This window comes from Dermacentor andersoni, chromosome 6 (genome assembly GCF_023375885.2).
Source record: "Dermacentor andersoni chromosome 6, qqDerAnde1_hic_scaffold, whole genome shotgun sequence".
Classification (NCBI taxonomy): domain Eukaryota; kingdom Metazoa; phylum Arthropoda; class Arachnida; order Ixodida; family Ixodidae; genus Dermacentor; species Dermacentor andersoni.
In genome coordinates this window covers 167,150,861-167,167,645 of record NC_092819.1, presented here as the reverse complement: position 1 = coordinate 167,167,645, position 16,785 = coordinate 167,150,861, and the positions used below count along the sequence as shown (strand labels likewise).

Here is a 16,785-nt window from a genome sequence, read left to right as displayed (position 1 = left end):
AAAACAGTCAAGGGAACCAGATTCGTGTTGGACGATGGCGTGAAACGGTCAGTTACGGAATTTTTGAAGCAGCAACCCGAGGATGTTTATGAAAGGGGAATCACGTGGCTGGTTAGTCAGTGGGACAACTGTCTAAATGCTCATGGAAGCTACTTTTAAATAAAGTGCCCCGGTCGTGATATATTCGCATCGGCTCACTCTCATTTGACTCGCCCTCGCATATTTTGCAGAACTCCTACTTCTTATGTCTACTACCTGTTGCCACTGCAATTTCGGTGCAATTACAATACACGACCGGTGACCGCTGCCCCTGCGGAATACATTGGAACAAACGACAGTGTCATTGGGATCTCTTCCCTGGCCGTTGCATACTCGTATGTACAAAAATGTAAACATGTTTCTTGACTCACAAAGTTTTATTAACATATTTGTCCTCAACTTGTTCATTTCATTGTTTTTACATTTTTCGTATGAGCGGTATCCACTGCTTTGCTGGTTTCGAAATGATATAGTTCTAAAGTTCTTTAGTTATTAAATAGACAAAAAACATGGAAGCACTGATATCAGTTATTTCGGACACAATTTTTTGTACGTACGAGTATATTCTGTTATGATAAAATACATATCTTATATGTCTTGACAGTGCGTAGCGTTCAAGAATTCTTTTGCAGCATCTTTGGCAATGACAATTCATTTATTATTCGTGTATTTGATCCCTCGACTAGTTCTGTAATGAGGAGACCGAACTGCAACGTTTTCAATCGCTGAACGGGAATGCCGTGCTTTTAGTTTGGGTGGTCGCGAAATTTTGAACATAGTTGTTTGGCCATGCGTTTTAGGTCATCATAGACAACCATGCACTATGCTGGTTGTCCTCCCTTAAAAACCCCACTGGATGACTTCGTCGCTGGGCATTGAAGGTTCAGGAGTATACTTTTGATATCAATTAAAAGCTCGGGCGTATGCAGTAGAATGCCGCCTGCCTCTCCCGTCGTCCTGTGGATCCTCTATGCTCACGATGCCGGCGCGTGTGCCCTCTGTGACATTAGCGATGTCCAGGAGGCATAACTAAATGATGCACAATTGCGCTCCATAATCTACCAGCTGCACCTCTCACCAATCGGACCCATCTGTCCACGTGTATGTGCTCCGTAATGGTATTCTCGACTGACGCAATACTAATCCGACAGCTCAGACTTTCTGCTTGTACTTCCAACATCTCTGCTTTCCACTGTGCTCCAATAGCTACACGATGCCCCAACCAATGGGCATGTCGGAGTGTCCCGTACGTACGACCGGGTGTGGCGTCGGTTTTTCTGGCCAGACATTTACCCCTCTGTACGTGGGTATGTTGCTGCTATTGAGTCCTGCCAGCGCCGGCAGCGCCCGTCCTTGTTGCCCGCCGGTCCACTTCAGCATATCCAGAACCCAACTGTCCCGTTCTACCGCGTGGGCCGAGATCTGGTTAGACCATTTCCGACTTCTTTTACGGGGAACAAGTCGACTGCCGATGGCACCACACGGTATGCCATCACCCGGGCACAGCCGACAAGCTGTGCCACTAACGTCGCGGACATTCTGCTTCACAATGTCATTCTTCACTATGGCGCGCCATGACAGCTGCTGACTGATCACAGTTGTTCATTTCTTTCGAAAGTCGTTGACGACATCCTTCATTCGTGTTGCACATGTCACAAGCTAATCACAGCCTACCATCCACAAACAAATGGGCTTACATAACGTCTTAATCGCACGCTGACCATGATGCTATCTAAGTACGTTTCCGCAGATCGTCGTGATTGGGACAGCACTCTGCCTTTTGCGACATTGGCGTGCAACTGCTCCCGCCGCGACACCGCCGGCTTTTCTCCTTTCTACCTGTTCTTTGGCCACCACCCAACGCTGCTCTTTGAGACTCTCCTACGTTCCTACAGAGTACGTCCGCGATGCTGCTGCTCGGGCTCAGTCAGCTCACCTGATTGCACAAGATCGTCACTGTGTATCGCAGACATCCCAAAAAGGCCCCTGTTACAGTCACCACAGACCCGTTCACTTCTCCTCTTTGGTCCTTCTTTGGACGCCGTCCCGCCACGTGGACCTGTCTTGGAAGCTTCTGTCTCGCTACTCTGGCCCTTATAAGATTCTGCGCCAGCACAGCGAAGTCACATACGAAAGGTCCCGGAATCGATACCTCGCACTTCCACCAAAAATGCGGCGGGGATAAGACTAGGCAAAACAAAAGGGAAAATGTATTTAGGTAATGTATGCGGAGAGAAGCCGAGATGGCGCAACAACAACCACACGAGCGCTTCTTCGATGCTCGTCTCCATTCCCTTGCTTGCGCCTTCTCCAATGTACGGGAAGGGCTTCTAACAATATCTTCAATTACGCACTAACCATAAGATCGATTGCTAATAGCATTAGGCTCGCCAATCATCTCTGAAGGATAGATGCACCGCCAATATTATTTTGTGTCTTGTCTGCCAGCGAAGTTTAGAATTGGGCTAGTTTGTGAAGTTTCATCTTTTCTTGCGCTATAGAGCGAGTAAATAGCTTGAACAAGGACGAACACAAGCAAACGAGACTAATCAAGGGATGTGCAAACCTGTTAATACACTTCACCTGCTCAGTCTAGTTCAGTCTAGCGCAATAAGAGAATCGATATCTTCGGCCCCCAGCCTATGTAGCTCTTCTTGCCCCAGTGTCGCGACTCCAATCGCACCTACTTGTCTGTGTGGAGACGGTGGCTGGCCCACAGCCGCCGCGACCTTGGCGTCCCCTTGAACCGAGCGCCACTGCGCAACTTCCCGTTCCCGCCGTGACTCCGATATTGGTCGTTTCCACCCGCCGACAAGACAAACCAACGCTGCTTGGGTTCTGTACTGCAGACACGTTCTCCTTTGACGCGCACCGCCTATCGAGTTGACTTTCGCGGTCGTAAGTAGCAAAAAAATCGAGTCATGGTGGCTGCGTTATGTCCTACTATCTCGTTCACTCTCGGGGCCACCAGAAACGTAGCCGACGTAGCCGTACTTTAGTTGTGGTTGTTTGAGACCGCACTAGTTGTTAATCCATGATGTGCACAGCGCGACAGCAGGCCAAGGACGGAAGCGCACGGTGGGGCCGTTGACTTGCAAATGAATCTCATCTGCGTGAATACACTTTAAAAATATGCGTATGCCAAGTGGCTGGATAGAACAAAGGTAATGCTGTTTGCTGTCGCTTGGATATACTCAAATTACGTTTTTCATTCCGCCCAATTCGGTAACTACTCGTAATTAAATAATCAATTTCTCGAATGTCATAATTAGATAAAAATATAGTCAATGAGGACATCGTAGAGCAACAGGAAAAACTTCCAGTACAGCTTCTTTTAGTCAATACGTGCTGCATAAAAGTGTTTTTCGGAGAGTGGAAGTAGCCCTCGAATATGTGCAAAGTGCCTCGAGCGGCTGGTCACGCGGCAATATTATGTGCATTTGCGGGCTTCTTTCCCATTCGGAAAAACACTTATGTAGAACGTATGGAGCAACAGAAATCTGTATTGGGAGTTTTTAATGTCGCTATAAAATTTCCTCACTGGAACTTTTCATGTAATTATATTGTTTGAGAAGTTGAATAATTAAGACTAATTATCTAGATAGGTGGAATTCAAAAAGTAATCTGAGTGCCTCCAAGCGACGGCAAACTGCGTTGCCTTTCTTGTGTCCAGCTAGGAGGCATTTGCATGTCTTTAATGCTTGGCTCAAGTTAGCTGGGAAACCTTGTATAAGGAGCACACGTACAGGTGCATTACAGAAAAAAAAGAAATATAATTCCCAGAAATATCATACCAATTCTTTACGCTCCAATGGTTCATTCACATATAATTGTCTCCGCATATGGGGTACCACTACTGCTTCCAATATAGAAAACATTTTCATTGCCCAAAGAAAGTGGATTGGAGCTCTAAGCGGGCTTAAAACATTGCGAAGGCATGCAGTCTTTCCGAGACTGCCACGCATTTTGAGGGTAGACCAGCTTTACAAACGAAAGCTTGCGACCTACATATATACAGAAACAAAGAAGACCATCAAAGTTTCGAACTATCGTTCATATTAATGAATCTAAATTTTCGTATTATAACAATGGGATGCAGAGTGCCATACTGCCAACAAAGTATACATCATCAAATAACTAAACCTTTGAACGAGAATAAATACGTTATTGAAATAATGGAACGACACTCATCAGTAGCTGCTTTTAAGGGTGCTCTGACCGAAGCAATGCTTCTGCAAGCTTATTGAGTGTTGTGTTTTAAACATGTTCTTTTCTTTTTCTTTCGTTGCGACAGGTCTGTGTTTTGGACTCATTTTTATTTGTTCCTCATGTGCAGTTGTACCTCTGTGTCGCGAGATAATATCTAAGGAATCTTGTATAACGAAAGTAACAAAATATGAATAAATGAAATATACAAAGGTTTACGGGATCACGAACACAGCTTCCGAAACATGGAGAACATTTCTAATCTCTACGTAGACAGGCGTAGTCGCCTCCAGCGAGGTAAACACATTTCCTTTTCGAAGACAGAAGGTTTACCCGCAGCAATTGCCGCGGCTTCAACCTGGTGCTGTCGCTTGTGTGCTTAGCAGTTACTTCCACAGTGAGATTGATTGAGCACAGCCGCATTGGCTGCAATGCATAGCGAAAAATGCCTCTCTCCCTTTTTGCACCTTTATATTGTGCTCATGTAATCTTCCATTAAGGCCTGTCCGTACCTTAGGCCACAGAAGTGAAGGATATCATTGTGCAATCAACAAACCTACCCTTAGTATTACACGAGTGCGATGCCTTACTACAGGGCATGTCTTGACACGCAGCTGAGATAGTGTATGCCCCGGTGTAAGATTTGGGAACACAATCCAACGGTGCAAATACTGAGAGATAGATCGCGCTTTACATCGTAGCCAATGTGGCTGCGGTCCGCTCTCGGAAAAAAAAAACTCTGTACGAGTCGGATTCCTTATTAATACGAATATATAGCTGGTAACATACAGGAATTCCATAGTATTAACGAGAGGGTGGCCGGTCTTGTTGTGAAACTTAATAAGAGGTACAAATTGAGGGACGTACAGGCCTACGCCCCTACATCCAGTCATGATGACCAGGAAGTCGAAAGCTTCTATGAAGACGTCGAATCGGTGATGGATAAAGTCAAAACAAAATACACTATTCTGATGGGCGACTTCAATGCCAGGGTAGGCAAAAAGCAGGCTGAAGACAAGTCAATGGGGTAATATGGCATATGTTCTAGGAATAGCAGGGAAGAGTTATTAGTACAGTTTGCAGAACGGAATAATATGTGGATAATGAATACCTTCTTCCGCAAACGAGATAGCCGAAAGTGGACGTGGAGGAGCCAGAATGACGAGACTAGAAATGAAATAGACTTCATAGTCTGCGCCAACCGTGGCATTATACAAGATGTGGACGTGCTCGGCAAGGTGCTCTGCAGTGACTATAGTATGGTAAGAACTCGAATTAGCCTAGACATGAGGAGGGAATCAAGCTAGAGAAAGAAGCCGAATATCTGTTCTGTAGCTTGATTCGGACGTCCTCTATTTTACCTGAGTTAGCGGTAAAAGAGAAAATAGAAGGATTCCGAATTAAGCTACAGAACATATATTCGGCTTTAACTCAGGAAGATGACCTTAGTGTTGAAGCAATGAACGGCAATCTTATGCGCATCATTAAGGAGTGTGCAATAGAAGTCGGTGGTAACTTCGTTAGACAGGATACCAGTAAGCTGTCGCAGGAGACGAAAGATCTGATGGAAAAACGCCAATGTGTGAAAGCTTCTAACCCTAACGCTAGAATAGAACTGGCAGAGCATTCCAAGTTAATCAACAAGCGTAAGACAGCTGACGTAAGGAAGTATAATATGGATAGAAATGAACATGCTCTCATGAACGGAGCAAGCCTAAAAGCAGTGAAGAAGAAACTAGGCATAGGCAAGAATCAAATGTATCCGTTAAGAGACGAAGCCGACAATATCGTTACTAATATGGATGAGATAGTTCAAGTGGCTGAATAGTTTTATAGAAATTTATACAGTACCAGTGGCACCCACGACGATAATGGAAGAGATAATTGTCTAGAGGAATTTGCCATCCCGCGAGTAACGCCGGAAGAAGTAAACAAAGCCTTGGGCTTGGGAGCTATGCAAAGAGGGAACGCAGCTGGGGAGGATCAGGCAACAGCAGATTTGTTGAAGGATGGTGGCCAGATTGTTCTAGAAAAACTGGCCACCCTGTATACGCAATGCCTCGTGACCCCGAGTGGACAGGAATCTTGGAAGAAAGCCAACAACACAATCCTAATCCATAAGAAAGGGGACGCCAAAGACTTAAAAATTATAGACCGATAAGCTTACTGTCCGTTGCCTACAAAGTATTTACTAAGGTAATTTGCAAATAGAATCAGGAACACTTTAGACTTCCGTCAACCAATGGACCAGGCAGGATTCCGTAAAGGCTACTCAACAATAGATCATATTCACACTATCAATCAGGTGATAGAGAAATGTGCGGAATATAACCAACCATTATATATAGCTTTCATTGATTATGAGAAAGCGTTTGATTCAGTCGAAACCTCAGCAGTCATGGAGGCATTGCGGAATCAGGGTGTAGACGAGCCGTACGGAAATATACTGAAAGATATCTATAGCGGCTCCACAGCCACTGTAATCCTCCATAAAGAAAGCAACAAAATGCCTATAAAGAAAGGCCTCAGGCAGGGAGACACGATCTCTCCAATGCTGTTCACAGCGTGTTTACAGGAGGTATTTAGAGACCTGGATTGGGAAGAATTGGGGATAAGAGTAAATGGAGAATACCTTAGTAACTTGCGCTTCGCTGGTGATATTGCCTTGCTTAGTAACTCAGGGGACCAACTGCAATGCATGCTCACTGACCTGGAGAGGCAGAGCAGAAGGGTGGGACTAAAAATTAATCTGTAGAAAACTAAAGTAATGTTTAACAGTCTCGGAAGGGAAAAGCAGTTTACGATAGGTAGCGAGGCACTGGAAGTGGTAAGGGAATACATCTACTTAGGACAGGTAGTGACTGCTGATCCGGATCATGAGTGTGAAATAATCAGAAAAATAAGAATGGGCTGGGGTGCGTTTGGCAGGCATTCGCAGATCATGAACAGCAGGTTGCCATTATCCCTCAAGAGAAAAGTGTATAACAGCTGTGTGTTACCAGTACTCACGTACGAGGCCGAAGCCTGGAGGCTTACGAAAAGGGTTCTATTTAAATTGAGGACGACGCAACGAGCTATGGAAAGAAGAATGATAGGTGTAACATTAAGGGATAAGAAAAGGGCAGATTGGGTGAGGGAACAAACGCGCGTTAATGACATCTTAGTTGAAATCGAGAATAGGAAATGGGCATGGGCAGGACATGTAATGAGGAGGGAAGATAAACGATGGTCATTAAGGGTTACGGACTGGATTCCGAGGGAAGGGAAGCGTAGCAGGGGGCGACAGAAAGTTAGGTGAGCAGATGAGATTGGGAAGTTTGGAGGGTCAACATGGCCACAATTAGTACATGACTGTAGCAGTTGGAGAAGTATGGGAGAGGCCTTTGCCCTGCAGTGGGCGTAACCAGGCTGATGATGATGATGATGATGATGATGAGTGAAGACTTACCGACGACCTTTGGTAGGAGTCGAGCCCACCACCTTCAGTGTTAAGGCGAAGTTAATTAAGGCTTAGTGAATAAGGTAAAGTTAAGGCACTTGAACCCCCGACCTTTAGTAGGAGTCGAACTCACGACCCTCGCTGCTAATTAAGGCGAAGTTAGTTAGGGCAGGGTTAACTCTGATAGAGTTAATTCAGGCACTCGAACCCTTGATGCTTGGCAGTAGCGAAACCCACCACCTTTGGTGTTAAGGTGAAGTTAATTAAGGCACAGTGGATTAAGGTCATCATCATCATCAGCCTGATTACGCCCACTGCAGGGCAAAGGCCTCTCCCATACTTCTCCAACTACCCCGGTCATGTACTAATTGTGGCCATGTTGACCCTCCAAACTTCCTAATCTCATCTGCCCACCTAACTTTCTGTCGCCCCCTGCTACGCTTCCCTTCCCTCGGAATCCAGTCCGTAACCCTTAATGACCATCGGTTATCTTCCCTCCTCATTACATGTCCTGCCCATGCCCATTTCTTTTTCTTGATTTCAACTAAGATGTCATTAACGCGCGTTTGTTCCCTCACCCAATCTGCTCTTTTCTTATCCCTTAACGTTACACCTATCATTTTTCTTTCCATAGCCCGTTGCGTCGTCCTCAATTTAAGTAGAACCCTTTTCGTAAGCCTCCAGGTTTCTGCCCCGTACGTGAGTACTGGTAAGACACAGCTGTTATACACTTTTCTCTTGAGGGATAATGGCAACCTGCTGTTCATGATCTGCGAATGCCTGCCAAACGCACCCCAGCCCATTCTTATTCTTCTGATTATTTCACTCTCATGATCTGGATCAGCAGTCACTACCTGTCCTAAGTAGATGTATTCTCTTACCACTTCCAGTGCCTCGCTACCTATCGTAAACTGCTGTTCCCTTCCGAGACTGTTAAACATTACTTTAGTTTTCTGCAGATTCATTTTTAGTCCCACCCTTCTGCTCTGCCTCTCCAGATCAGTGAGCATGCATTGCAGTTGGTCCCCTGAGTTACTAAGCAAGGCAATATCATCAGCGAAGCGCAAGTTACTAAGGTATTCTCCATTTACTCTTATCCCCAATTCTTCCCAATCCAGGTCTCTGAATACCTCCTGTAAACACGCTGTGAATAGCATTGGAGAGATCGTATCTCCCTGCCTGACGCCTTTCTTTATTGGGATTTTGTTGCTTTCTTTATGGAGGAGTACAGTGGCTGTGGAGCCGCTATAGATATCTTTCAGTATTTTTACATACGGCTCGTCTACACCCTGATTCCGCAATGCCTCCATGACTGCTGAGGTTTCGACTGAATCAAACGCTTTCTCGTAATCAATGAAAGCTATATATAATGGTTGGTTATATTCCGCACATTTCTCTATCACCTGATTGATAGTGTGAATATGATCTATTGTTGAGTAGCCTTTACGGAATCCTGCCTGGTCCTTTGGTTGACGGAAGTCTAAGGTGTTCCGGATTCTATTTGCAATTACCTTAGTAAATACTTTGTAGGCAACGGACAGTAAGCTGATCGGTCTATAATTTTTCAAGTCTTTGGCGTCGCCTTTCTTATGGATTAGGATTATGTTAGCGTTCTTCCAAGATTCCGGTACGCTCGAGGTCTTGAGGCATTGCGTATAGAGGCTGGCCAGTTTTTCTAGAACAATCTGCCCACCATCCTTCAGCAAATCTGCTGTTACCTGATCCTCCCCAGCTGCCTTCCCCTTTTGCATAGCTCCCAAGGCTTTCTTTACTTCTTCCGGCGTTACTTCTGGGATATCGAATTCCTCTAGATTATTCTCTCTTCCATTATCATCGTGGGTGCCACTCGTACTGTATAAATCTCTATAGAACTCCTCAGCCACTTGAACTATCTCATCCATATTAGTAATGATATTGCCGGCTTTGTCTCTTAGCGCATACATCTGATTCTTGCCAATTCCTAGTTTCTTCTTCACTGCTTTTAGGCTTCCTCCGTTCCTGAGAGCTTGTTCAATTCTATCCATGTTATACTTCCTTATGTCAGCTGTCTTACGCTTGTTGATTAACTTCGAAAGTTCTGCCAGTTCTATTCTAGCTGTAGGGTTAGAGGCTTTCATACATTGGCGTTTCTTGATCAGATCTTTCGTCTCCTGCGATAGCTTACTGGTATCCTGTCTAACGGAGTTACCACCGACTTCTATTGCACACTCCTTAATGATGCCCACAAGATTGTCGTTCATTGCTTCAACACTAAGATCCTCTTCGTGGCTTAAAGCCGAATACCTGTTCTGTAGCTTGATCTGGAATTCCTCTATTTTCCCTCTTAGCGCTAACTCATTGATCGGCTTCTTATGTACCAGTTTCCTCCGTTCCCTCCTCAGGTCTAGGCTAATTCGAGTTCTTACCATCCTGTGGTCACTGCAGCGCCCCTTACCGAGCACGTCCACATCTTGTATGATGCCAGGGTTAGCGCAGAGTATGAAATCTATTTCATTTCTAGTCTCGCCGTTCGGGCTCCTCCATGTCCACTTTCGGTTATTCCGCTTGCGGAAGAAGGTATTCATTATCCTCATATTATTCTGTTCTGCAAACTCTACTAATACCTCCCCCCTGCTATTCCTAGTGCCTATGCCATATTCCCCCACTGCCTTGTCTCCAGCATGCTTCTTGCCTACCTTGGCATTGAAATCGCCCATCAGTATAGTGTATTTTGTTTTCACTCTACCCATCGCCGATTCCACGTCTTCGTAGAAGCTTTCGACTTCCTGGTCATCATGACTGGATGTAGGGGCGTAGACCTGTACAACCTTCATTTTGTACCTCTTATTAAGTTTCACAAGACATGCCACCCTCTCGTTAATGCTATAGAATTCCTGTATGTTACCAGCTATATTCTTATTAATCAGGAATCCGACTCCTAGTTCTCGTCTCTCCGCTAAGCCCCGGTAGCACAGGATGTGCCCGCTCCTTAACACTGTATATGCTTCTTTTGGCCTCCTAACTTCACTGAGCCCTATTATATCCCATTTACTGCCCTCTAATTCTTCCAATAGCACTGCTAGACTCGCCTCACTAGATAATGTTCTTGCGTTAAACGTTGCCAGGTTCATATTCCAATGGCGGCCTGTCCGGAGCCAGGGATTCTTAGCACCCTCTGCAGCGTCGCAGGTCTGACCGCCGCCGTGGTCAGTTGCTTCGCAGCTGCTGGGGACTGAGGGGCCGGGGTTTGATTGTTGTGTTCATATAGGAGGTTGTGGCCAAGTACTGCACCAGGGTGGCCAATCCTGCTCTGGTGAGGGAGTGTGTTACCGGTTCTGGTCACCGGCATCAGGCCACACTCCAGGCCTGTTTATGCAATTTTATCAACACGCGGATTTTTTTTTTTTTTTTTTAATCCGGTGGAAAATTGCGCGGCACCGGGATTCGAACCACGGACCTCTTGCACGCGAGGCGGGTGTTCTACCTCTACGCCACCGCTGCAGCGGTGGAATTAGTTAGAATTAGAATAAGGTAGAATTAGTTAAAGCACTTGAACCCACGACCTTTAGTAGGAGTCGAGCCCACCACCTTCAGTTCAAGGCGAAGTTATGAAAGACACAGTGAATTCAGGTAGAGTTAAGCTACTCGAACCCCCGATCTTTGGTTAGGAGTCGTACCCACGACCTTTGGTGCTAATAAATGCGAAGTTAAGGCAGTGTTAACTCATATAGAGTTAATTAAGGCACTCGAACCTATGACGCATGGTAGGAGCGGAACACGACCTTTGGTGTTATGGGGAAGTTAATTAAGGCACAGCGAATTAACGCAGAATTAAAGCACTCGAACAAACGACCTTTGGTAGGAGTCGAGCCCACCACTTTCAGTGTTAAGGCGAAGTTTATTAGGGCACAGTGAATTACGGTAGAGTTAAGGCACTCGAACCCCCGATCTTTGGTAGGAGTTGAACCCACGACCTTCGGTTCTAATTATGGCGAATTTAGGGCACAGTTAACTCAGATAGAGTTAATTAACGCACTCGCGCCCATGACGCTTGCTAGGAGCGGAACCCACGACTTTGGTCTTAACGTGAAGTTAATTAAGGCACATTGAATTAAGGTAGAGTAAGGTAAAGCACTCGAACTCACGACCATTGCTAGGAGACGATCCCACGACCTCCAGAGTTAAGGCCAATGTAATTAAGGCATAGTGAATTAAAGTAAAGTTAAAGCACTCGATCCCCCAATCTTTGGTAGGTGTCGAACCCACGACTTTCGGTGCTAATTAAGGCGGAGTTAGTTTGGGTGGAGCTAACTCAGATAGAGTTAATTAACGCACTCACACGCATGACGCTTTGTAGGAGCTGAACCCACCACCTTTGGTGTTAACGGGAAGTTAATTAAGGCACATTGAATTAAGGTAGAGTAAGGCAAAGTACTCGAACCCACGACCATTAGTAGGAGTCGAGCCCACCACCTTTGTTCTTAAGGCGAAGTTAATTAAGGCACCGTGAATTAAGGTAAAGTTAAGGCACGGGACCCCTGATCTTTTATAGGAGTCGAACCCACGACCTTCTGTACTAATTAAGGCGGAGTTAGTTTGGGCAGAGTAAACTCAGAGTTAATTAAGGCACTCGAATCCATGACGCTTGGTAGGAGCGGAACCCACCACCTTTGGTATTAAGGTGAAGGTAATTAAGGCACAGTGGATTAAGGTAGAACACTTGAACCCACGACCTTTGGTAAGAGTCGAGCCCACCACTATAGGGCAGAGTTAACCTAAATAGAGTTAGTTAAAACACTCGAACCAGCGACCTTTGGTAGGAGTCGAGCCCACCACCTTCAGTGTTAAGGCGAAGTTAATTAAGGCGTAGTGAATTAAGGTAGTGTTAAGGCACTGGAACCCCAGACCCTTGGTAGGAGTCGAACCCACGCCTTTTGGTGGTAATTAGGGCGAAGTTAGCTAGGGCATAGTTAACTCAGATAGAGTTAAGGCATTCGAACCTACGACACTTGGTAGGAGTGGAAACCACCACCTTTATTGTTAAGCGGAAGGTAATTAACGCACAGTGAATTAAGGTACAGTTTGTTAAGGCACTCGGACCCATAATCTTTAGGAGGAGTCGATCCCACCACCTTTAGTTTTAATGTTAGTTAAGGCAGAGCGAATTAGTGTAGAGTTAAAGCACTCGATCCCACGACGTTTGCTGGGAGTCGAGCCCTCGACCTTGCGTTGTGTCATAACGTTTAAGCATTGCGGGGTAGTCCCAATACTTTTGCATTCATCCATGTAGGGATAACCAAGTGTCTCCTGAATTTTTTCTTCGTACAGCTTGTCTAGCATTAATTGGAATACACGGCATATGTGATTCACCCAAATAAAATTTAGATGGAAGCCGCTGCTTGTTTTTGTCACACCTTTCCGTTAAACAGGATAGATTGGAACCTACTTGCTACAAATTCAACTCACTGCATCATATCCTGGCGTAAAAAACGACAAACGTCTGTTGTCTGACTTAGTGCTATCAAGGAACCGTCACAGAAAACCCGGCGTCGTTGTGGGCGAGAAAATCATCCCGGAAACACGCATCCCGAAACACGCAGGCACAGGTATTACTAAAATAACTGAATTTCTCGAAGTAAAATGTGTCAGAAAAGTCGCAAAGTACAACTTACACACAACCTACAAACATGATGGCGTCCTATTGTAATTTGAATATACAAGAAAATGTAATTTTATTACGCGGAAACTCAAACAAAAGTCCAGCTCCCAGCTGCTGTTTGAGGTCTGATTTAAGGTACGGCCTCACTTGCGGAAATAAGCGTGCACAAGGCGGCGCGCTAAAAATACGCGCCGCGAAGGCCACACCACTGCACGTTCGCGGAAAGCAGCGGGCAGGCGAGAGTTCTCGCCTTCTCTCGAGGTGCCTCGGGAATCACCGTGCGGGAATGATGCCTGCCGAGAAAACACGGCACGCGCGCCGGTCGGGCTTGCCGTTGGCAGCATTGACCGCCCACGCGACGACTTTGGCGCCTGTGATTGGCGCGCTTGGGTTTGCGGAAAGGCGGCGCCGCGAAAGAACCCATCCTCGCGCGAAGAGAGAATTGTTGCTTTCGCGGCGCGCGTTTTTAGGCGCGTGGCTTTGCGCGCGCTTATTTCCGCAACTGAGGCCGTAGTAGGAGTGGCACGGCACGCTCGGTTCCTTGCAATGTCATCAAAAAAAAAAAAAACATAAAGCTCACTTGAGTGTACAGCCTTCGCCGCCAGCGTTGCCTGCAAAACATTGCGGTTACATAAACTGCAGTTGCCGGGAAGCGTGATAAGAAGTCAGGGATCTTTGAATGATATCGCGTTCCGGTCTTAAAGACGAAGCTTAAAGGGAAGCTGAAGCGTATGTCGAATTTAATAAGACGCTCATATACGGATGCGGGAACCTTATAAACCATAAAGGTAACATTTTGGGGGGGATTTTTCACTTAGGAGCGACGCAATCGTCGGTTAAAATTGCGCTGTAGCTCCGCCCCCCGTCGAGCGCCGTGCGCTGCTGCTGACGCTGACGATGCGAGCGGAGGCCGCAAACGGCGGCGTAGTGACGTCAACACTGGTGTTCCGCTCCTTCGCAGCCTCCGCGACCGTGCCTGACCGGGCTTATTCCTGCGTGCGTGTCGTCCTAATCTGCTTCGCTCGACCCTACTTTCCTTTTTTCGTGTGTATATAGGAGTGGTAGTTGACGTGCGCAGCATCAATTGAACTTGTAGGCCGATCATGCCGGCGTTCTGTGCAGCCTACGCTTGCACGAACACCAACGGCCGCGACGATGTTCCGATGTTCCATTAGTTCCTGCAAGACAAGAAGCTTTCAGCTAAGTGGGAGGCTGCTGTGAAGCGAAACAACATCAAGCGCTCAAGAACAAGTGTTGTGCTTTAACCACTTCCGTGACGATTACTACCGGAGTTTAACACGCTGAACGGAAGGTGCATGTTTATCGCCCACCCTTGACGCAGGTTTCATCGCCAAGCGCCGCGAATTTTCTATTCGCACGTGTGTTGTGAAACAGCCTGCATGCAGCTACCATAACGCAGTGCAAGCTTAAAGTTTGCATGTGTTGGAAAGCCTGCTCACGCCAAGACGCTGCACTCCCGCTTCTCTCGCACACATAAGAAACCCACCATCTCACGTAGCCGACGGAATTCGCCGGTTACGAGTAGCGTGAGAACGACTCGCTGATGAAGGTTCTATACTACACGTGCTACAAGAGCCGGTAAACTTTTCCCGCGTTTAAACCGTCTGTGTAGATTGCCGACAGCTTTGGGGCAGCGCACAAATGCTGAAGATCGCATCACCGCTTACGTTCTACGAGGAGGCATGCAGGAACATAACTTACGTTCTACGAGGAGGCATGCAGGAACATAACACTACAGCTGCTTGCCCGGAAACGTACTCACTGGAACGTTGAATGCAGCTTAGCAAAAATCATACTCGCCAAAGAACATTTCCAACACAAGGAGATGCTAACACTTCGCCTTCATTCGCGTGGAAAGCAGTGCTTGCACCAACATTTTTTGCTTTTTGGAGAGGCCGGCTCTTCGCAATCGGCTCATACATGCAGTATGTACAAGTGTGTACGTACGTGTAGTATGCACAAGTATAAACCCCTTACAAGTGATCTTGCACGCGACAGCGACAGCGCTACAAGCGAGGCGATGGCGGTCGCGTTCACTCGTCGTCTGCAAGCCGAACTCCACGCGAACGACGGCTTTGAGCGACGACTTCCCGGAATGAGGGCAGCAATATACGCGCCGAAACTAGCGTGACGCATGCTTTATCAATTTAAGTTGACGTATTTTACTCAAGAAGGCGCATAAAATATTTCTGAAGGTCTTGCACTACGTTCTTATTCTTGCATGAGTAAAATTCAATAGTTCGCTCGTTCCGTGCGACAAACAGCAGTATTTGAGTTATGTACATCCAGTTTCGGTTTCGCACAATTGGCTAGTCGCTCATAGCATTTCCGGGTGACGAGCGACGAGTTCTAGATTTTTAGAAACGAGCGATCAAGCGGCAACACCGAGCGATTTGTTCAAGCGACGGCCAGTTTTGTCGCTCGAAGCCGTCGCCCGTCACCGTCGCGCGCAAAATCGCTCTCGTAGAGTTTGGACTTAACGCCGAACTCCTCAGGGAAACGCAAGCTCTCGAAAATTTCCATGACCGTCTCAGCAAAACACCACCAAACTACTTTGCACCGTGCTTCGTGTGTAGCGGCAGCAGTCGGTCCGGACGAACACCATTGTTGACGTCACGAGGCGCCCGACCAATCACAGGCGGAGACGAGGCGCGCGAGCTGGGCGTGTCTGCTGCTGCACTTTTCGTCGAAATAGAATATGTTTGCGCTTTCTTTCACTCAATTTCGATGCGATATTGGAATTCAGAGGGTTGAAAACCACAGCGTACTGCTCTTCACTCATTTTTTTCTGGAAAAACTTTCAGCTTCCCTTTAAGCGCCCTCCCAACTTTTTTTCACCTTCACTTGATCACTGAGCACAACTTCATTATTTCCGCTGACCAGACGAATTTTCGTCGAGCCCTACAATTATTAGCTGATTCGGTTAAACTGGTAGCCGCTGGCTCCAGTGAGTTCAATTGGTATGTAAGCCTGAGCAAACCCAAGCCGAGCGAGCCGAGGTAAACCACGGTGGCCTCAACCTGTGCAAGTCGAGGGTTGTTGAAATGATCATGATTGTGGGTCAGAGGGAGTACCAGTGAATGAAAGCTTGTGCGAGTCTGAGTGTATTGAAACAAGTCTGAATCACATGTGAAGAGATTGTTTTTTAAATCCACGAGATTGATGTGAGGTTTGAAGCTTTACAGTTTGGCACTAACTGTCTTGTCTTCATGTCAATCCAACTGCATATGGTACCGAGTGTGTCTGTGTATCGGCAATCACGATGTTTTGCCTATATTATTCAGTATCTTAGTGTATCGAATAACATCGACTGAATCGAATTAGCCCGAACGAGCTGCGCCAAGTCTGATTGCCGGTGAGTCTGAGAGAGCCAGGCCGGGTCTTATATTATGAGCTCTGTTGCGAAGTGAGCCGTGTTGAGCACATTCTTAGTGAGTATCAG

General features: G+C 46.4%; 1 protein-coding gene across 5 annotated transcripts in view; it reads left to right on the top strand.

Moving 5' to 3' along the window:
* The window catches only part of LOC126523413 (solute carrier family 41 member 1-like), a 474,589-nt gene that overhangs the window by 376,551 nt on the left and 81,253 nt on the right, over positions 1–16,785 (top strand). The gene's annotated exons all lie outside the window — the stretch shown is intronic.